Raw genomic sequence first — 22,270 nt, forward strand, 5'->3', positions numbered from 1 at the left:
CGAACCTGGAACTCACTGCGTGAAATGGTGATAGAGGCTGTAACCCTCACACCATTTATAAAGCATTTAGATAAGCACTTCAAACGGCATTGAATACAAGGCTATGGGCCAACTGATGGAAAATTCAATTAGAATCGATGAGTTTTTGATGGCCAGTCCATGCGCGCTGGGCTGAAGGGCCTCTTTTGAGCTGTAAAGCGATATAGTTCTATGACTCTAAGTGGGAGGGTGAAGTGGTCTAGGGAGGAAATTACCGAGCTTTGTGTCCAGGCAGCTGAAGGCACGGCCAGCGATAGTGGAGTGGTTAAAATAGGAGTGCTCTTTCAGAGGGTCAGCGGCGACTCGATGGACCGAATGGTATCCTTCTGCCTGTAGGCTTTTTGTATATTGACTCACTGAACACCGTGATGATTATTATCTCAAAGCACCATGGAGACATGCTGTCCCGTTGAGACTTCTACAGAAAATAATTGAACTTAAATGGATTTTGGCCCTTCTGTTCTGATATTAAAGAGTACACTCATATCAGGAACAAGCCTAATTGTGTCTGTCTATCAATGTGAGAGCGCCCTCTGCCGAGAAATGACTGGAACTCCCAGTGTGAGTGTTTGTACGGGACCCTCTATAACTCTGCAGCAGTGTGGGCTCCATGGCGCAGAAATACACGGCACTGTCGGAAAGATCAGCCACGGCGATATTTAGAGGAACCGTTTGGTTTTCTTTGTGCAAAGCAGCCGAAGAACCTGGCCTGGAAATCTGGAGACTTACCCGGACTACCCTAAATATAGATTCTCATTACATTCCTCGGAGGATTCCCGTGATACTGAATGTACCAGAAAATAGTTTCCAAAACAGCTGTGTATCTACAGTCCAGCTTAATACTCTGTCCTTCCAGAACCGTTATCTCAGATCGATCCTGGGACACTGAGTCTTCACCATTTCTTCCTGGAACGAAACACAAAATGTTTTCAATATCTGGGAGTGAAGATAGCACACAGTGAACATTAGAACATCGACTCACCAGGCAACTTAACCTCATTATCAGTCACCAACATGGGAAATACATGGTGTCTGGATTAGAGTCCGACAGGAATCAATCAGATTTTGAATATGTTCTGGTATTAAAGAGAAAATTCAGATTAATGAATGCTTCAGCTACTGGGAAAAGAAAGGGCATTTCCCAGAGACATGATTGGCTAAACTGTTGAAACTGTTGACAGTTGGGCACCAAGCGTGAACAATACCTCCGGACCAAGAAGCCCAATTTTAAGATCGAGCCGAAGCAAAATATAACGTATGTTAACTTCGATATCAGTCCTACAGCTCACGTTTTTTTTTATGTTGAGACATCTGTTTTTTAAATTCACCTGAGATTCACCTGAGGAAGGAGCAGTGCTCCGAAAGCTAGTGTTTGAAACAAACATGTTGGACTTTAACCTGGTGTTGACAGACTTCTTACAGTTTATTTTAAAGGAACAGCTGTTGTCTTGTAATAAGTGACCTGGCCTCTCAACCAGACCATTAGAGTCTGCAGCAACACAGTGAGGTTGCACATTTCACACGTCCGCGGATTGCTGTAGTGTAGTGGTTATTACAATCACCACACACGCGAAAATGACGAAAATATCTCGGACACAATGAAAAGGGAATGTAAATGAGGCTAATCAAGGCTAAAGGTGATGGCGCATTAAGAGATCAGAATGTGTTAATAGCAGAACAAAGGTAAGCAGTGCGTCAGACAACAATTGCCAACAGGGATCAGATTGCTGAAGTAGGATGGGATGGGCTGGGGGGAGGGGGGCAATGCTGAGGGTAAAACACATCAATGGAAGAAATGAAAATAAGTTGATGGAAATAAACAAGTGTGTCGGGGGCAGAGAGAGTTCACAGTCTGAAGTTGCTGAACTGAATAAAATGAAACAGACCGAGAGCTGCCTGAATCCAGCAGAGTTAGTGAATAGAGATAAGTGAATGACCACTCATCGACATGTTGATCGAAAATGTTTCGATTTTCTCGGGAACGCCTTGGTTCCCTGCAGTTTGAGCTCACCTTCTCAAAGCAAACCCAATGTGAATGAATCCCGCCGTCAGCGCCGCAACGAAATGAAGAAAACATGCGGCTTGACCAACGGAAAACCTCATTAAAGGGCTCGTCCGTGATTTGAACGAGGGACCTCTCGCAAATACCGACAGCGAGGCACAAAACGCGTGAATCATACCCCTAGACCAACGAGCCCCGCGAAAAGAGCCAAAGCATACTGTCATTGCCATCGAAAATCAAACTAACATCTGCGGAGAACGCCAAAAGTACTGCAACATCTCAGGTAGTCAGGCGGCATTTGTCGACAGGACAACAAAGTTCGTCTTTCACCATCACCTTTCATTAAAACCGGGACAGGTTAGAAATGTGGTACGTCTTAACCAAGTGAATTACCGGAGGGAGGAAACAGAACAACAGGAAAGGGCTCTAATGGGGGGCAAGTCAGGAGAGATTAAATGAGAAGAGGCCTTGGGACCCTGGCCACAGAGTTAGGGTAGCATCAAATCAGAGAATAATGACACCACAGTATGAGGCCATTCTGGCCGCCGGGTCTGTGCCAGCTCTCTGTTAGCGCAATGGAAGAAACAAAGGAACAAAAGATATGTCTGGAGGAGCTATCGATGGCAGATTGATCAACAACTACCGCCCGGACACAAAGAACAAGTGGAAAGAAGATTGAAACCCAAATCTGCGATGGAAGGACACACAAAATGGGTGCAGCATATACAGTGTGAAACTACTGAACACACACTGAGTGTGAAAGCTGTATTGAGCCCAGTGGAAAGATGCGCTGCTGTTCCTCGAGTGGCTGTTGAGCTTCTTTGGAACATTTCACGACTCCGAGGTCCGGGAGGTCAGCGTTAAGATCCAGCTCCCCAGTCAGTTCAATTCTCCACTTTGGCTCTGTGGATTAGATGGGTCACGTCCCTGTGGTTAACACAGATCCAGAGCATCAATTTTATCCAAACGCACTCCAGCTCAGACACTGTCTCTCTCTCTCTCTCTCTCGAGCATCATCTGTGGGGAGAGAAACGACGAAAACATTCCGGGTCCTGAGAAATCTTTTTCAGAGTGGGTCAATGTAAATCAACCCTGCGGTCAGCATCGCAAAGAATTCGTAATCTCTGACCTGTCCTGGATTTAAACCCACGACCACTCCCATAGACATTGATTGAAAATCCTTGAACGAGAACCAGACCTCGAGACCAAAGAGCACAAATTTAAGACCGACATTCAGCAAAATATAACTTATGTTAATTTCGATATAATTTCTACATCTCACGGCTTTATATGTTGAGACATCTGTTAATTTAAGAAACAGCTGTCGCTTGCAACAAGGGGCCTGGCCTCTCAAACAGACCATCAGAATCTGCAGCAACACATTCCGCACGTACATTGCTGGGCAGCGGTTTCTGTATAGTAGTGGTTATCACATTCCCCTCACACGCGAAAGGTCCCCGGTTCGAAACCGGGCAGAAACATCGAACATTTAGTATTTCGTGTGAGAAAAGTTTGCCCAATTATTGGGCTCAAAATAATTCTGTTTCCGGAATGTTGCCGGAATCTCGTGTGTTCCAGGACTATGAAATTTCGTCTCACATGAACCACGACACTGAATTGAACATTTAGGCCTAAGCACTGAATCTTCGGCAGGCAATGAGAGGTGAAGAATTTTCATATCTTGGCACAGCTCGGATATTAGCAGCCAGTTCATCCACAAGTGTTTCAGCGATTTACAAATGAACATACTTAATCACCATTTCAAACATGTCTAAATGTATGACAAATGCAACTTACTGCGGATGCTACAAACAGAAACAAAAACAGAACATACTGGACAATCTCAGCAGGTCTGACAGCGTCTGGGGAGCGAAAGTGGCAGCTGTCGTTTCCAGTCAAGTGGACTCTTTGTCAACGCTGGAGAACTGGAACTGGGGATTCAGACGATTGTGGGTGGGGGGTGGGGGTGGTGGCGTGCTGTATTGGGCCTCGATGCAGGGCGAGCAGTAGGTGGGAAATGACGAAAATATCTCGGACAGAAAGAAAAAGGGAATGTAAATGAGGCTAATCAAGGCTATGAAAGGTGCTGATGGCGCATCAAACGGTCAGAATGTGTTAATGGCAGAACAAAGGTAAGCAGTGCGTCAGAGAACAGTTACAAACAGGGATCAGATTGATCAAGTAGGATGGTCTGGGCTGGGGGGAGGGGGGCAATGCTGAGGGTAAACCATATCAATGGAAGGAATGATAAGTTGATGGAAAAAACATGTAGTGGAGGGGGAAGTGAGAGTTCACAGTCTGAAGTTGTTGAACTGATAAAATGAAAGGGACAGAGAGCTGTCTGAGTCCACCAGAATTAGTCAATAGAAATGTGAATGCCCACACAGAGACAAGCTTCTCGGGAACGTATTGGTTCCATGCAGTTTGAGCTCAACTTCTCAAAGCAAATGTGATGTCGACGCCGCAAAGAAATCATGTTGCTTGACCAACGGGAAAACCTCACCGAAGGGATCGTCCGGGATTTGAACCCGGGACCTCTCGCAAATTCCGACCGCGATACACCCAAAGCGAGAATCATACACCTAGACCAACGAGCCTCACGTAATGAGCCAAAGCATACTGTCATTGCCATCGAAAATCAATCTAACATCTGCGGAGAACGCCAAAAGTGCCGCAACATCTCAGGTAGTCAGGCGGCATAGGTCGACAGGACAACAAAGTTCATCGTTCACCATCACCTTTCATTAAAACCGGGACAGGTTAGAAATCAGAAGGGGTTTCAGTGCAGTTAGATTGCGAATATACAGACCGGACGATGTACCACATGCTATGGTATCAGCAAAAGCCGGCACAGCCGCCGAGATTGGTCATCATTAACATATTGACGATGAAGAAAGAGGAGATCTCAGGACGATATCTGGCGGCTGCCAACAAGTCTAAAAAGAATGGTTATCTCAATATAAACGCGCTCAGTGTGGAGGACGGGGCGGTCTATTACTGTGCAATGAGCACAGTGTCACATAGCAGCTACGAAAGCCTCGGAGAGTATCCCTTATCTGGGAACCTCCACAACAGAAAGCAGGAAATGTCAACATAGATTTGATGTATTTTCGATCGGAAAGTCGATGTTCTACTGAAGACTACTAGGGGCTCAGACTCGTTGGCATAAGGTCGACCTAAGTTAACGGTCCTGGAAGATTTTATTATCCCCACATCTGAGAACTTTCGTTACTGCTGCTCGGAAGTGGATATTCCAAGCTTAAATTTACTGTGCATCGCGACATGCTGATTAATCTCACGAATCCGAAACGGATCCTCTATTGACCTATACAAGGACAGAGACGGCAATGCAATTGTGGAGAAATAGACCTGAATATTTTTCTGAATCCAGATCAAATCATCCTCCGGTACAAGGGCAGGAACGCAAATTTACTGGAATTGAAAATACTCTCTGAGGCTTTCGTACGTGGTTGTAGCTGCTTTGTGACACTGTGCTCATTGCACAGTAATAGACCGCTCCATCCTCCACACGTTCTCCGCAGATGTTAGATTGATTTTCGATGGCAATGACAGTATGGTTTGACTCTTTTCGCGCGACTCGTTGGTCTAGGGGTATGATTCTCGCTTTGGGTGTGTCGCTGTCGGAATTTGCGAGAGGTCCCGGACGAGCCCTTCGATGAGGTTTTCCGTTGGTCAAACCGCATGTTTTCTTCCTTTCTTTGCGGCGGAGACAGCGGGATTCATTCACATTGTGTTTGCTTTGAGAAGCTGAGCTCACACTGCAGGGAACCAAGGCGTTCCCGAGAAGCTTGTCTCTGTGTGGGCATTCACATTTCTATTGACTAATTCTGGTGGACTCAGACAGCTCTTTGTCCCTTTCATTTTATCAGTTCAACAACTTCAGACTGTGAACTCTCACTTCCCCCTCCACCACATGTGTTTTCCATCAACTTATCATCCCTTCCATTGATATGTTTTACCCTCAGCATTGCCCACCTCCCCCCAGCCCAGACCATCCTACTTCAGCAATCTGATCCCTATTTGTAATTGTTCTCTGACGCACTGCTTACCTTTGTTCTGCCATTAACACATTCTGACCGCTTGATGTGCCATCAGCACCTTTCTTAGCCTTGATTAGCCTCATTTACATTCCCTTTTTCTTTCTGCCCGAGACATTTTCGTCATTTCCCACCTATTGCTAGCCCTCTATCGAGGCCCAACACAGCACGCCACCAGCCCCACCCCCACTCCCCACCCCGCACCGTGTGAATCTCCAGTTCCAGTTCTCCAGGTTTGACAAAGAGTCCACTTGACTGGAAACGACAGCTGCCATTTCGCTGCCCAGAGGCTGTCAGACCTGCTCAGATTGTCCAGTATCTTCTGTTTTTGTTTCCGTTTTGAAGCATCCGCAGTCAGTTGCATTTGTCATACATTTAGACATGTTTGAGATGGTGATTAAATGTGTTCATTTGTAAATCGCTGAAATTCTGTTGTGGATGAACAAGTTGCTAATACCCGAGCTGTGCCAAGATATGAAAATTCTTCACCTCTCATTGCCTGCCGAAAATTCAGTGCTTGGGCCTTAACGTTCAATTCAGTGTAGTGGCTCATGTGAGACGAAATCTCATAGTCCTGGAACACACGAGATTCCGGCAGCATTCAGGAAACAGAATTATTTTGTGCCCAATAATTGTGCAAACGTTTCTCACACGTGCCTATTCAGAGGATGGGGGCTGTTCCTCGGCGTTGTGCTGAGCTACATGGGAACATTGCAGCAGGCCAAGATCGGACATGTGGACATGAGAGCAGGACAGTGAGTTGAAATAGCAAGCGACAGGAGAGTCTGCCAGCAGCTTGTCGATGGAGAGAAGGTGTTTTGCAAAGTGGTCACCCAGTCGGCATTTAGTCTCTCCAATGCAGAGTAGATGGCATTGGGATCAGCAAATGCAACAGGCCAGATTGAAGGATGTCTTATAGTAATGTGAGCTCAAAAGGACAGACACAAACGATACTGTAACTGACTTTGAGGAAATGCCAGAGATTTAACTGAACCAGCTTTGGGAAAGAAAAAACGGTTTTCCTGATGGAAAAACAGGAAAAGCCAGTGTGGGAATCCAGGCTCAATGTTGATTTCGAATTACCCCTCCTTTCTTATACATGAACGGTATTTAGGCTGCAGCATTTTACACACCAAAACACAAAGAGGCCAAATATAAGAAACACATAATTGTCAATTCTTAAACTCAACTCAAGCACTGAATAACGAAACAAATATTGTGTAAAGTCGGTTGCTTTTTCCTGTAGGATTTCAGAATGCTGCATTAATAATAGAAGAGAGCATTTCGCCGTTAGTGATTTGCTGACCAAATTCTTCAGCTCAATATAGGTTCTTCTACTGGCTTGTAAGTTTAGACATCTGTTTAAAGAAATAGACGTGTTCGTGTAAGAAGTGGCCTCTCAGCCGAACCATGCGAAGCTGCAACAAGGCAGTTGAGTTGAAGGCGACACAGGTCCGTTGGAGTCTGCGCTGCCAGCTGTTTCTGTAGTGTAGTGGTTATCTCGTTCGCTTTACACGCGAATGGTCCTCGGTTCGAAACCGGGCAGAATCATCTGGTGTTTCCAGTTTACTCTGTCGCAAAATATTACCTCAATCTCGTAACTGGTCTTCATCATCTAGGAATAGCAAAAGCCAATAACTGCTGTGGGCCAGTGGCGCAATGGATAACGCGTCTGACTAACGCGTTAGTCAGGAGATTTCAGGTTCGACTCCTGGCTGGCTCACAGTTCCTAGTTTTGGCGTCCCCTTTAGTTCAGTGGGTTGGACAGCTGGTTCCCGATGCAGAGCAAAGTGAGTAGGGCATCATCAATTCTCGTTTCAGCTGTGGTTACTTATGAAAGCCCTGCCCTCTCAATTTAACTTCAAGCAAAACATAACTTATCTCCAGTTCAGCAAAGTTCAATATCTGATCCTTTGATAAGTTGAGACATCAGTTTTAAAGAAACGGCTTCTTCCAATAAGTTACATGGCCTCTGAGCGTGACCGTTAGAAGCTGCAACAATACATTGAGGTTCAACATTGCACAGGGCCACTGATTGCGATTCTCCCAGCAGTTTCTGTAGTGTAGTGGTTATCACATTCGCCTAACACGCGAAAAGTCCCCGGTTCGAAACCGGTCAGAAACATCGCGTGCTTCTCATTTTGTGTGACGAATGTTTGCACAAAATACCGTTCTTCCTCATTCTCGCACGTTCGAGGAACATGAGATTTGGTCTCTCATCAGATATTAAAATTCCTGCAACAAAGTCAGAAATACGGAATATTCAAGACGCCAGGGGAAGAAAAGCCTTCCCTATTTTGCCACGACTCGGATATTAGCAGTTTGTTCATCCACCACAGAATCTTTTGGGTTTGCAAAAGCAGATGAACATATTTAATCACCATTTCAAACGTGTCTAAATGTACGAAAAAAGCAACTTACTGCTTTTGCGTCAATGGGAAAGAAAAACAGAAAACACAGGACAGTCTCATCAGGTCTGACAGCCTCTGTGGAGAGAGATGGCAAGCGTCGTTTCGAGTCTGGGTGACTCTTTGTCGAAGCTGGACAACTGGATCTTTGGTCAGGTGTCGACTGGCGGAGTGTGTGGGGAAGGGGGGGGGGAAGGGGGGGGAGAGGGGAGCGTGAAGCATTGGGCCTCGACAGACGGCCAGCCATGGGTGGAGAATAACAAAAATATGTTGGGTCGAAAGAAAAAGGGAATATAAATGTTTCTAATCAGTGTTAAGAACTGTGCTGACAGAGGCGATTAGAAGATTAGAATGTGTTAATGGCAGATGAAAATGAGGAACAAGGGCCGGACTTCCCAAGAGGGATGCGATTGTCTACGGGAATGGGGAGGGGGAGACAATGCGAGAGGAAGACATATCAATGGAAGCAATGAAAATAAGTTGATGGAAATAAACATGTGGTGAAGTGGGAAGAGTGATTTCACGGTGCGAAGTTGTTGAGCCTACTGTAAAATCCGCAAGGCTGTACCGTGCCTATTCGGAGGATGGGGTGCTGGTCCTCGTCGTTGTGCTGAGCTACATGGGAACATTGCAGCAGGCCAAGATCGGACATGTGGACATGAAAGCAGGACAGTGAGTTCAAATAGCAAGCGACAGGAGAGTCTGCCACTAGTTTGTCGATGGAGCGAAGGTGTTTTGCAAAGAGGTCACCCAGTCAGCATTTAGTCTCTCCAATGCAGAGAAGATGGCATTGGGATCAGCAAATGCAACAGGCCAGATTGAAGGATGTCTTATAGTAATGTGAGCTCAAAAGGACAGACACAAACGATACTGTAACTGACTTAGAGGAAATGCCAGAGATTTAACTGAACCAGCTTTGGGAAAGAAAAAACGGTTTTCCTGATGGAGAAACAGGAAAAGCCAGTGTGGGAATCCAGGCTCAATGTTGATTTCGAATTACCCCTCCTTTCTTATACATGAATGGCATTTAGGCTGCAGCATTTTACACACCAAAACACAAAGAGGTCAAATATAAGAAACACATAATTGTCAATTCTTTTTTTTTTATTATTTTTTTTAAAATTTAGATTACCCAATTATTTTTTCCAATTAAGGAGCAATTTAGCATGACCAGTCCACCTACTCTGCACATTTTTGGGTTGTGGGGGCAAAACCCACGCAGACACGGGGAGAATGTGCAAACTCCACACGGACAGTGACCCAGAGCCGGGATCGAACCTGGGACCTCAGCGCCGTGAGGCGGTTGTGAGGCGGTTGTGCCTCACTAGGCCACCGTGCTGCCCTGTAATTGTCAATTCTTAAACTCAACTCAAGCACTGAATAACGAAACAAATATTGTGTAAAGTCGGTTGCTTTTTTCTGTAGGATTTCAGAATGCTGCATTAATAATAGAAGAGAGCATTTCGCCGTTAGAGATTTGCTGAACAAATTCTTCAGTTCAATATATGTTCTTCTACTGGCTTGTAAGTTTAGACATCTGTTTTAAAGAAATAGACGTGTTCTTGTGAGAAGTGACATGGCCTCTCAGCCGAACCATGCGAAGCTGCAACAAGGCAGTTGAGTTGAAGGTTACACAGGTCCGTTGGAGTCTTTGCTGCCAGCTGTTTCTGTAGTGTAGTGGTTATCACATTCGCTTTATACGCGAAAGGTGCCCGGTTTGAAACCGGGCAGAAACATCTGGTGTTTCCAGTTTAGTCTATCGCTAAATATTACCTCAATCTCGTAACTGGTCTTCATCATCGAGGAATAACAAAAGCACATGACTGCTGTGGGCCAGTGGCGCAATGGATAACGCATCTGACTACGAATGAGGAGATTCCAGGTTCAACTCCTGGCTGGCTCGTAGTTACTAGTTTTGGCGTCCCCTTTAGTTCAGTGCGTTGGACAGCTGGTTCCCGATGCAGAGCAAAGTGAGCAGGGCATCATCAATTCTCGTTTCAGCTGTGGTTACTTCTGAAAGCCCTGCCCTCTTAATTTAACTTCAAGCAAAACATAACTTATCTCCAGTTCAGCAAAGTTCAATATCTGATCCTTTGATAAATTGAGACATCAGTTTTAAAGAAACGGCTCCTTCCAATAAGTTACATGGCCTCTCAGCAGAACTATTAGAAGCTGCAGCAACACATTGAGGTTCAACATTGCACAGGGCCACTGATTGAGATGCTCCCAGCGGTTTCTGTAGTGTAGTGGTTATCACATTCGTCTAACACGTGAAAGGTCACCTGTTCGAAACCGGGCAGAAACATCGTGTGCTTCTCATTTTGTGTGACGAATGTTTGCACAAAATACCTTTCAACCTCAATCTCGTACGTTCGAGGAACATGAGATTTGGTCTCTCATGAGATATTAAAATTCCTGCAACAAAGTCAGAAATACGGAATATTCAGGGCGCCAGTGGAAGAAAAGCCTTCCCTATTTTGCCACGATTCGGATATTAGCAGTTTGTTCATCCACCACAGAATCTTTTGGGTTTGCAGATGCAGATGAACATATTTAATCACCATTTCAAACATGTCTAAATGTACGATAAAAGCAACTTACTGCTTATGCGTCAATGGGAAAGAAAAATAGAAAACACAGGACAGTCTCATCAGGTCTGACAGCCTCTGTGGAGAGAGATGGCAAGTGTCGTTTCGAGTCTGGGTGACTCTTTGTCGAAGCTGGACAACTGGATCTTTGGTCAGGTGTAGACTGGCGGAGTGTGTGGGGGAAGGTGGGGGGGGGGGGAGGGTGAAGCATTGGGCCTCGACAGTCGGCCAGCCATGGGTGGAGAATAACAAAAATGTGTTGGGTCGAAAAAAAAAGGGAATATAAATGTTTCTAATCAGTGTTAAGAACTGTGCTGACAGAGGCGATTAGAAGATTAGAATGTGTTAATGGCAGATGAAAATGAGGAACAAGGGGCGGATTTCCCAAGAGGGACTCGATTGGCTAGGGGAATGGGGAGGGGGAGACAATGGGAGAGGAAGACATATCAATGGAAGCAATGAAAATAAGTTGATGGAAATAAACATGTGGTGAAGTGGGAAGAGTGATTTCACGGTGCGAAGTTGTTGAGCCTACTGTAAAATCCGCAAGGCTGTACCGTGCCTATTCGGAGGATGGGGTGCTGCTCCTCGTCGTTGTGCTGAGCTACATGGGAACATTGCAGCAGGCCAAGATCGGACATGTGGACATGAGAGCAGGACAGTGAGTTCAAATAGCAAGCGACAGGAGAGTCTGCCACCAGTTTGTCGATGGAGCGAAGGTGTTTTGCAAAGTGGTCACCCAGTCAGCATTTAGTCTCTCCAGTGCAGAGAAGATGGCATTGGGATCAGCAAATGCAACAGGCCAGATTGAAGGATGTCTTAGAGTAATGTGAACTCAAAAGGACAGACACAAACGATACTGTAACTGACTTAGAGGAAATGCCAGAGACTTAACTGAACCAGCTTTGGGAAAGAAAAAAATGTTTTCCTGATGGAGAAACAGGAGAAGCCAGTGTGGGAATCCAGGCTCAATGTTGATTTCGAATTACCTCACCTTTCTTATATATGAACGGTATTTAGGCTGCAGCATTTTACACACCAAAACACAAAGAGGTCAAATATAAGAAATACATAATTGTCAATTATTAAACTCAACTCAAGCATTGAATAACGAAACAAATATTGTGAAAAGTCGGTTGCTTTTTTCTGTAGGATTTCAGAATGCTGCATTAATAATAGAAGAGAGCATTTCGCCTTTAGAGATTTGCTGAACAAAATCCCGATGCAGAGCAAATTGAGCAGGGCATCATCAATTCTCGTTTCAGCTGTGGTTACTTATGAAAGCCCTGCCCTCTCAATTTAACTTCAAGCAAAACATAACTTATCTCCAGTTCAGCAAAGTTCAATATCTGATCCTTTGATAAATTGAGACATCAGTTTTAAAGAAACGGCTCCTTCCAATAAGTTACATGGCCTCTCAGCAGAACCGTTAGAAGCTGCAACAGTACATTGACGTTCAACATTGCACAGAGCCATTGATTGCGATGCCCCCAGCAGTTTCTGTGGTGTAGTGGTTATCATATTCGCCTAACACGCGAAAAATCCCCGGTTCAAAACCGGGCAGAAACATCGCGTGCTTCTCATTTTGTGTGACGAATGTTTGCACAAAATACCTTTCCTCCTCAATCTCGCACGTTCGAGCAACATGAGATTTGGTCTCTCATGAGATATTAAAATTCCTGCAACAAAGTCAGAAATACGGAATAGTTAAGACGCCAGGGGAAGAAAATCCTTCCCTATTTTGCCACGATTCGGATATTAGCAGTTTGTTCATCCACCACAGAATCTTTTGGGTTTACAGATGCAGATGAACATATTTAATCACCATTTCAAACATGTCTAAATGTACGATAAAAGCAACTTACTGCTTATGCGCCAATGGGAAAGAAAAACAGAAAACACAGGACAGTCTCATCAGGTCGAACAGCCTCTGTGGAGAGAGATGGCAAGTGTCGTTTCGAGTCTGGGTGACTCTTTGTCGAACTGGACAACTGGATCTTTGGTCAGGTGTAGACTGGCGGAGTGTGTGGGGGAAGTGGGGGGTGGGTGGGTGGGGTGGGGGGGGGGGGGGAGGGGGTGAGGGAGGGTGCGTGAAGCATTGGGCCTCGACAGACGGCCTGCGATGGGTGGAGAATAACAAAAATGTGTTGGGTCGAATGAATAAGGGAATGTAAATGTTTCTAATCAGTGTTAAGAACGGTGCTGACAGAGGCGATTAGAAGATTAGAATGTGTTAGTGGCAGATGACAATGAGGAACAAGGGGCGGATTTCCCAAGAGGGATGCGATTGGCTAGGGGAATGGGGCGGGGGAGACAATGGGAGAGGAAGACATATCAATGGAAGCAATGAAAATAAGTTGATGGAAATAAACATGTGGTGAAGTGGGAAGAGTGATTTCACGGTGCGAAGTTTTTGAGCCTACTGTAAAATCCGCAAGGCTGTACCGTGCCTATTCGGACGATGGGGGCTGTTCCACGGCGTTGTGCTGAGCTACATGGGAACATTGCAGCAGGCCAAGGTAGGACATGTGGACATCAGAGCAGGACAGTGAGTTGAAATAGCAAGCGACAGGAGCGTCTGCCACCAGTTTGTCGATGGAGCGAAGGTGTTTTGCAAAGTGGTCACCCAGTCGGCATTTAGTCTCTCCAATGCAGAGAAGATGGCATTGGGATCAGCAAATGCAACAGGCCAGATTGAAGGATGTCTTATCGTAATGTGTACTCAAAAGGACAGACACAAACGATACTGTAACTGACTTAGAGGAAATGCCAGAGACTTAACTGAACCAGGTTGGGAAAGAAAAAACGGTTTTCCTGATGGAGAAACAGGAAAAGCCAGTGTGGGAATCCAGTCTCAATGTTGATTTCGAATTACCCCTCCTTTCTTATACATGAACGGTATTTAGGCTGCGGCATTTTACACACCAAAACACAAAGAGGTCAAATATAAGAAACATATAATTGTTAATTCTTAAACTCAACTCAAGCATTGAATAACGAAACAAATATTGTGTAAATTCGGTTGCTTTTTTCTATAGGATTTCAGATTGCTGCAATAATAATAGAAGAGAGCATTTCGCCGTTAGAGATTTGCTGAACAAATTCTTCAGTTCAATATAGGTTCTTCTACTGGCTTGTAAATTTAGACATCTGTTTTAAAGAAATTGACGTGTTCTTGTGAGAAGTGACATGGCCTCTCAGGCGAACCATGCGAAGCGACAACAAGGCAGTTGAGTTGAAAGTTACACAGGTCCGTTGGAGTCTGTGCTGCCAGCTGTATCTGTAGTGTGGTGGTTATCACATTCGCTTTACACGCGAATGGTCGCCGGTTCGAAACCGGGCAGAAACATATGGTGTTTCCAGTTTAGTCTGTCGCTAAATATTACCTCAATCTCGTAACTGGTCTTCATCATCGAGAAATACCAAAAGTCTGTGGGCCAGTGGCGCAATGGGTAACGCGTCTGACTACGTTCCACTCCTGGCTGGCTCGCAGTTCAAAGTTTTGGCGTCCCCTTTAGTTCAGTGGGTTGGACAGCTGGTTCCCGATGTAGAGCAAATTGAGCAGGGCATCATCAATTCTCGTTTCAGCTGCGGTTACTTATGAAATGCGAAGCTGCAACAAAGCAGTTAAGTTGAAGGTGACACAGGTCCTTTGGCGTTTGCGTTGCCAGCTGTTTCTGTAGTGTAGTGGTTATCACATTCGCTTTACACGCGAATGGTCCCCGGTTCGAAATCGGGCAGAAACATTCCAGAGAACTTCCAGTTTAGTCTGTCTCTAAATATTACTTCGATCTCGTAACTGGTCTTCATCATCGAGGAATAGCAACAGATTGCAACTGCTGTGGGCCAGTGGCGCAATGGATAACGCGTCTGATTACGAATCAGGAGATTCCAGGTTCGACTCCTGGCTGGCTCGCAGTTCCTACTTTTGGCGTCCCCTTTAGTTCAGTGGGTTGGACAGCTGGTTCCCGATGCAGAGCAAAGTGAGCAGTGCATCATCAATTCTCGTTTCAGCTGTGGTTACTGATGAAAGCCCTGCCCTCACAATTTAACTTCAAGCAAAACATAACTGATCTCCAGTTCAGCAAAGTTCAATATCTGATCCTTTGATAAGTTGAGACATCAGTTTTAAAGAAACGGCTTCTTGCAATAAGTTATATGGCATCTCAGCGGAACCGTTAGAAGCTGCAACAATACACTGAGGTTCAACAATTGCACAGGGCCACTGATTGTGATGCTCCCAGCAGTTTCTGTAGTGTAGTGGGCAGAAAAATCCCGCGCGGCTCATTTTGTGTGACGAATGTTTGCACAAAATACCGTTCTTCCTCATTCTCGCACGTTCGAGGAACATGAGATTTGGTCTCTCATCAGATATTAAAATTCCTGCAACAAAGTCAGAAATACGGAATATTCAAGACGCCAGTGGAAAAAAAGCCTTCCCTATTTTGCCACGACTCGGATATTAGCAGTTTGTTCATCCACCACAGAATCTTTTGGGTTTGCAAATGCAGATGAACATATTTAATCACCATTTCAAACGTGTCTAAATGTACGAAAAAAGCAACTTACTGCGGATGCGTCAATGGGAAAGAAAAACAGAAAACACAGGACAGTCTTAGCAGGTCTGACAGCCTCTGTGGAGAGAGATGGCAAGTGTCGTTTCGAGTCTGGGTGACTCTTTGTCGATGCTGGACAACTGGATCTTTGGTCAGGTGTAGACTGGCGGTGTGTGTGGGGGACGTGGGGGGGGGGGGGGGGGGGGGGGGGGGGGGGGGGGGAGCGTGAAGCATTGGGCCTCGACAGACGGCCAGCGATGGGTGGAGGATATCAAAAATGTGTTGGGCCGAAAGAAAAAGGAAATGTAAATGTTTCTAATCAGTGTTAAGAACTGTGCTGACAGAGGCGATTAGAAGATTAGAATGTGTTAATGGCAGAGGACAGTGAGGAACAAGGGACGGATTTCCCAAGTGGGATGCGATTGGCTAGGGGAATGGGGAGGGGGAGACAATGGGAGAGGAAGACATATCATTAGAAGCAATGAAAATACGTTGATTGAAATAAACATGTGGTGAAGTGGGAAGAGTGATTTCAAGGTGCGAAGTTGTTGAGCGTACTGTAAAATCCGCAGGGCTGTACCGTGCCTTTTCGGAGGATGGGGGCTGTTCCTCGGCGTTGTGCTGAGCTACATGGGAACATTGCAGCAGGCCAAGATCGGGCATGTGGACAAGAGCAGGACAGTGAGTTCAAATAGCAAGTGACAGGAGAGTCTGCCACCAGCTTGTCGATGGAGTGAACGTGTTTTGCAAAGTGTTCACCCAGTCGGCATTTAGTCTCTCCAATGCAGAGTAGAAGGCATTGGGATCAGCAAATGCAACAGGCCAGATTGAAGGATGTCTTATAGTCATGTGTACTCAAAAGGACAGACACAAACTGACTTAGAGGAAATCCCAGCTTTGGGAAAGAAAAAATCTCTTTCTGATGGAGAAACAGGAAAAGCCACTGTGGGAATCCAGGCTCAAAGTTGATTTGTTATCACCCCTCCATCCTTATACTTGAAAGGTATTTAGGCTGCAGCATGTGACACACCGAAGAACAAAGAGGTCTAATATAAGAAACACATAATTGTCAATTCTTAAACTCAATTTAGCAAAAGTTATGCACTGCTGTGGGCCAGTGGCGCAATGGATAACGCGTCTGACTACGAATCAAGAGATTCCAGGCCTGACTACCGGCTGGCTCTGAGTTTAGAATATTGGCGTGCGTTTCCACTCAGTGGGTTGGACAGCTGATTCTTAATGCAGACGAAAGTGAGCAGGGTATCATCAATTCTCGTATCGGCTGCGGTTATTTATGAAAGCCCTGCCCTCTCAATTTAACTTCCACTTCAAGCAAAATATAACTTATCTTCAGGTTAGTAAAGTTCGATATCTGATGGTTTTATAAGTTGAGAAATCGGTTTGATAGAAACGGCTGTCTTCTTGTAATAAATGACATGGCCTCTAGCCGAACCATAAGAAGCTGAAGCAACACAGTGAGGTTGAACATTGCACAAGTCCATTGATCGGTGCACTGCCAGTGGTTTCTGTAGTGTACTGGTTAGCACATTCCCCTAACACGCGCGAAAGGTCCCCGCGTCAATAGCGGGTAGAAACATCAAGTGCTTCTCATGTTGTGTGAGGAATTTTTGAACAATGTACTTGTTCCTCGATCTCGTATGTCCGAGGATTATGAGGTTTAGTCTCTCCTGAGCCACTGAAATAATTTGAACATTAAGTCACAAGTATTGAATTTTCGACAGGCAATGAGAAGAAAAGGATCTTCCTATTTTGGATTTTCTGAGCGAGTTCATCCACAAGAGAATTTTATGCATTTACAAATGCAGATGAACATATTTATTCACCATCTCAAACATGTCTAAATGAACGACAAATGCAACATACTGGGGATGCTTAAATCTGAAACAAAAACAAAAATTTCTGGACATTCTCAGCAGGTCTGACAGCCTCTGGGGAGCGAGATGGCAGCTGCCGTTCCGAGTCTGGGTGACGCTTTGTCAAACTTGGGCAACACGGTGGTTAGCATAAATGCTTCACAGCTCCAGGGTCCCAGGTTCGATTCCCGGCTGGGTCACTGTCTGTGCGGAGTCTACATGTCCTCCCCGTGTGTGCGTGGGTTTCTTCCGGCTGCTCCGGTTTCCTCCCACAGTCCAAAGATGTGCGGGTTAGGTGGATTGGCCATGCTAAATTGCCCTTAGTGTCCTAAAAAGTAAAGGTTGGGGGGGGTTGTTGGGTTACGGGTATAGGGTGGATACGTGGGTTTGAGTAGGGCGATCATTGTTCGGCACAACATTGAGGGCCGAAGGGCCTGTTCTGTGCTGTACTGTTCTATGATTCTATGTAAGTTGGAGAACATAAATAGAGTCAGATTCAGACTATTGTGGGTGTGGGTGGGCCTCGACAGAGTGGTCAGCAACAGATGGAAAATGTCTCGGAAAGAAAAAGGAAATGTAAATGAGGCTAATCAAGGCTATGAAAGGTGCTGATGGCGCATCAAGCGGTCAGAATGTGTTAATGGCAGAACAAAGATGAGCAGTGTGTCAGAGAACAATTACAAACAGGGATCTGATTGCTGAAGTAGGATGGTATGGGCTGGGGGGAGGGGGGAAATGCTGAGGGTAAAACATATCAATGGAAGGAATGAAAATCAATTGATGGAAATAAATTGGTGGTGGAGGGGGAGGAGAGAGTTCACAGTCTGAAGTTGCTGATCTTAATAAACTGAAACAGACAGAGAGCTGCCTGAATCCACCAGAATTAATCAATAGAGATAAGTGAATATTGTATCCACTCATAGCCAAGCTTTTCGAAAATGTTTCGATTTTCTCGGGAACGCCTTCATTCCCTGCAGCATGAGCTCAGCTTCTCAAAGCAAACCCAAAGTGAATGAATCCCGCCCCAAAGAAATGAGCAAACCTGTCGCTTGGTTTAATGTTTAAATGTTTAATGTCAAGGGCATTCAGCCTCTGATCTCCGGGTAAGCGTTCTCCAAGGCGGTCTTCAGGACACTCGACAACGCAGAATTGCCGAGCAAAAGCTTATAGCTAAGTTCCGCACGCATGAGTGCGGCCTCAACTGGGATCTTGGAATTCATGTCACATTACATCCACCCCCGACCATCAGGCCTGGACTTGCAAAATCCTACCAACTGTTCTAGCTTGAGACAATTCACACCTCTTTAACCTGGGGTTACCCCCTATCTCTGGATCTGTAATGATTTGATTACCTGCAAATGCTCGCATTCCAAGCATTGTCCAGCATCTCTGACTTTGTCTATATAAATGTTTCTGGAACATACCGCTCCATTCACCTGAGGAAGGAGCAGTGCTCCGAAAGCTCGTGTTTGAAACAAACCTGTTGGACTTTAACCTGGTGTTGTAAGACTTCTTACCACCCTCAATGTGTTGCTGCAGCTTCTGATGGTTCGGCTGAGGGGCCATGTCGCTTATTGCAAGAAGAGCCGTTTCTTCCAAACCAATGTCTCAACTTATAAAACCATCAGATATCGAACTTTAATGATCTTAAGATAAGTTATGTTTTGCTTGAAGTGGAAGTTAAATTGGGGAGGCGGGGCTTTCATAAATAAGCACAGCTTTGCGAGAATTGATGATGCCCTGCTCACTTTGCTCTGCATCACGAATCAGCTGTCCAACCCACTGAGCTAAAGCGGAAGCCAAAACGGTAAATGCCAAACCAGCCAGGAGTTGAAGCTGGAATCTCCTGATTCGTGATCAGGTCTGTAATATATTGCGCCACTGGCGCATCACGCTACTTTCTCATCAATTTGTTTTGTGAAATATTTACATTGTATTTTGAATTTGAAACAGAACTTTGCAGGAAAAACAAAATCAATACTGGAGCAACAATAAAAAGAACTATATGCAGTCTGTCACCATTCGACTCAGCGGGAAGTCCTCCCCCCTCTCCCCGGGTCCCCTCAGCCTCCCTTGTGCCCTCGCTGGTCGGCCTGGGTTGTCTTCCCCCTTCTCCTCTCCTTCCCCCTTTCTTTTCACCCCCTTAGGCTTCGACCGTGTCTCTCCTGTGTCTGGGGGTTTGTCCCCTTTCCCCACGTTGCCTCTTTTGTGCCTCTCCAGCTCTTCCTCCTCTACACCCCCCCCCCCCACCCCATTTTCCACGGTGTGCGTCTTCCTACGGTTCCTCCTTGTCTTTTTTCTTTTTCCTCTCTCTTTTGAACAAAAACTTTCCAGTTTCCCAATTACTCGTTGCTGACCTCAAACAGGTTTTGGAGCAAACCAACAAATGGCCCCCATGCAGTCAGCAAGCCTTCCTCCGATCCTCGCATGGGGTATTTCATCTTCTCCAGGTGGAGAAATTCCGAGAGGTCAGCGGGCCGGCCTGCAGCTGAGGGTGGAGCTGCTGATCGCCAACCGAGCCGGATTCTCTGGCGGCGATTAGGGAAGTGAAAGCAAGGGCGTCGGCCTTCTTTCCCATCTGTAGGTCTGGCTGCTCCGACACCCAGAAGATTGCCATCTGTGAGCACGGTTCCACCCTCACCCCTACAACATTACACTTTCCCTCGGAGAAGGCTTTCCAGATCCCAGCACATTTGGCACAAGCCCAGAACATGTGGATGTGGTTGGCCAGGCCCCTCTGCCACCGCTTACATTTGTCCTCCACCTCCGGGAAGAACCTGCTCATTCGGGTTCTGGTCAGGTGCACTCCGTGCACCACTTTGAGCTTCATTAGACGGAGCCTTGCGCAGGAGGAGGCGGAGGGAGCCCTGCTCAGTGCTTCGCTCCAGAGGCCGCAGCCCAACTTTGTCCCCATTTCCTCCCCCCATTTCCGTCCGGTCTCGCCCAGTGGTGTTCGAACTCTGTTCACTAGCTGTCCTTATATTTTACCACAGATTCCCTCTTCCTTATTGCCCGTGGTCATCAGGTCCTCTAATAGTGTGGTCTCCAGGGCCCACGGGGACCCTACTCTCTCCTTGCTGAGAGAATGTTTCATCTGAAAGTGCCTCATTTCCCTGTCCTATCGGCAGTTCCCATTTCTGCGTCAGTTCGTTCAGCGTCGTCTGTTCCCTATGTAGAAATCACTGATTGTCAGAGTATCCCGGCCCTGTCTCCATTTCTTAAAGATGGTGTCTAGCATGGCCGAGGGAATCTGTGGTTACCGCCGATGGGGGCCATGGGGACATCTTGGTCAAGCCGAAGTGCTGTCTTAATTGGCGCCATGTTTTCAGTGTAGCCGCTACCACCGGGCTGGATGTATATTTTGTCGGGATGGTAGTGCTACCGTAGCTCGGGCCCGGAGGACTCCTCCATCCACAGCGACTCCGAATGGGTTTCGGGTATCCATCCCCTCACTCTGTCCGCCGTTACAGCCCAGTGCTAGTACCACAGGGTTGGGTGTGGCAGGCTACCCTTGATGTTCCTCCTTTACAGCGTTGGTTTGGGAACTCTCTGGTTCACCACCCCCCCCCCCCCTCCCCCGCCTCCCACACAGCCACAAACGCCATACTTAAGCGATCCAGATTCTGGAAGAAGGCCTTGGGGATGAAGATCAGAATGGATCTGAACAGGAAGAGGAACCTCCGCAGCAAGTTCATTTTGATCGCCTGCACACTCCCCGCCAGGGAGAGAGGGGTGCGTCCCACCTCTGTAGGTCTTGTTCAGCTTCCTCCACCAGGCTGGTCAGGTTCCACTTGTGGATCTGTGTCCAGTTTCTGGCTATTTGGATCCCAGGTATCGGAATCAATTTTGGGCTATTTTAAACGGGAGCCCCTCCAGCCTGTCTCTTCCCCCATTTGTGTTCACTGGGAATGCCTCACTGTTGCCCAGGTTGTGTTTATAACCAGAGAAGGTTATGTACTCTTTCAGTATCTGCATTATTGCCTATAGTGCTTCCTAAGGCTTTGAGACACAGAGGAGCAGGTCATATAGATTAAGATGCTGTGCTCCCTGTCTCCTCTCTGGATGCCCTTCCAGCTTTTTGGTCCCGCAGGGCAATCGCCAAGGGTTCGATTGCTCGTGCAAACAGGAGCGGGGACAATGGGTATCCCTGCCTTGTGCCTCTTTGCAGCTTGGAGTATTCAGAGCTGGTGGTATTGGTTCAAACGCTCGCCTTGGTAGCGTTGTACAGGAGTCTAACCCAGGCGGCGAATCCTGCACCTAGCCCAACCGTTCCAGTACCTCGAGGAGATAATTACATTCGACTCTGTCGAAGGCCTTTTCTGCATCCAGGGAGACGATCACCTCTGGTGTTCTCTCATCAGGGATGGGGCGGTCATTATTACATTCAATAGACGGCTGATGTTCGCAGTGAGTTGCCTATCTTTGACAAAGCCCGTTGGGGCCTCTGTGACCACCTGTGGTACACAACTCTCCAGCCTTTTGGCCAGGTCCTTTGTGAGTATTTTTGCGTCCGCATTTAACAGTGAATTGGGTCTATATGAACCACAATCAGTCGGGTCTTTGTCTTTTTTGGGGATCAATGAACTTGTGACTTGCGCTAGTTGTATTAGGCAGAGTGCCCCTTGCCAGTGAGTCCGCAAACATGTCTCTTAGCTGTCGGGCCAGGACAGGTGCGAAGTTTTTATAGACGTCTGCCTGGAACCCATCAGGTCCCAGCACCTTCCCCGCCAGCTGATGCGCTCCAT

General features: G+C 46.3%; 7 non-coding genes across 7 annotated transcripts; all 7 read left to right on the top strand.

The window, feature by feature from the left end:
- Window positions 1-7,577: 7,577 nt before the first annotated feature.
- On the top strand, window positions 7,578-7,650 carry trnav-uac. The gene has a single exon. It is a non-coding gene; the product is annotated as a tRNA-Val (tRNA).
- Window positions 7,651-8,151: 501 nt separating this feature from the next.
- On the top strand, window positions 8,152-8,224 carry trnav-aac. Its single transcript has one exon. It is a non-coding gene; the product is annotated as a tRNA-Val (tRNA).
- Window positions 8,225-10,170: 1,946 nt separating this feature from the next.
- trnai-uau lies at window positions 10,171-10,243 on the top strand. The gene has a single exon. It is a non-coding gene; the product is annotated as a tRNA-Ile (tRNA).
- A 94-nt stretch (window positions 10,244-10,337) lies between these two features.
- On the top strand, window positions 10,338-10,410 carry trnar-acg. Its single transcript has one exon. It is a non-coding gene; the product is annotated as a tRNA-Arg (tRNA).
- A 2,181-nt stretch (window positions 10,411-12,591) lies between these two features.
- trnav-aac lies at window positions 12,592-12,664 on the top strand. The gene has a single exon. It is a non-coding gene; the product is annotated as a tRNA-Val (tRNA).
- A 2,104-nt stretch (window positions 12,665-14,768) lies between these two features.
- Window positions 14,769-14,841, top strand: trnav-uac. The gene has a single exon. It is a non-coding gene; the product is annotated as a tRNA-Val (tRNA).
- A 97-nt stretch (window positions 14,842-14,938) lies between these two features.
- trnar-acg lies at window positions 14,939-15,011 on the top strand. Its single transcript has one exon. It is a non-coding gene; the product is annotated as a tRNA-Arg (tRNA).
- The last annotated feature ends 7,259 nt before the right edge of the window (window positions 15,012-22,270 follow it).

Source organism: Scyliorhinus canicula, unplaced genomic scaffold (assembly GCF_902713615.1).
Source record: "Scyliorhinus canicula unplaced genomic scaffold, sScyCan1.1, whole genome shotgun sequence".
Classification (NCBI taxonomy): Eukaryota; Metazoa; Chordata; class Chondrichthyes; order Carcharhiniformes; family Scyliorhinidae; genus Scyliorhinus; species Scyliorhinus canicula.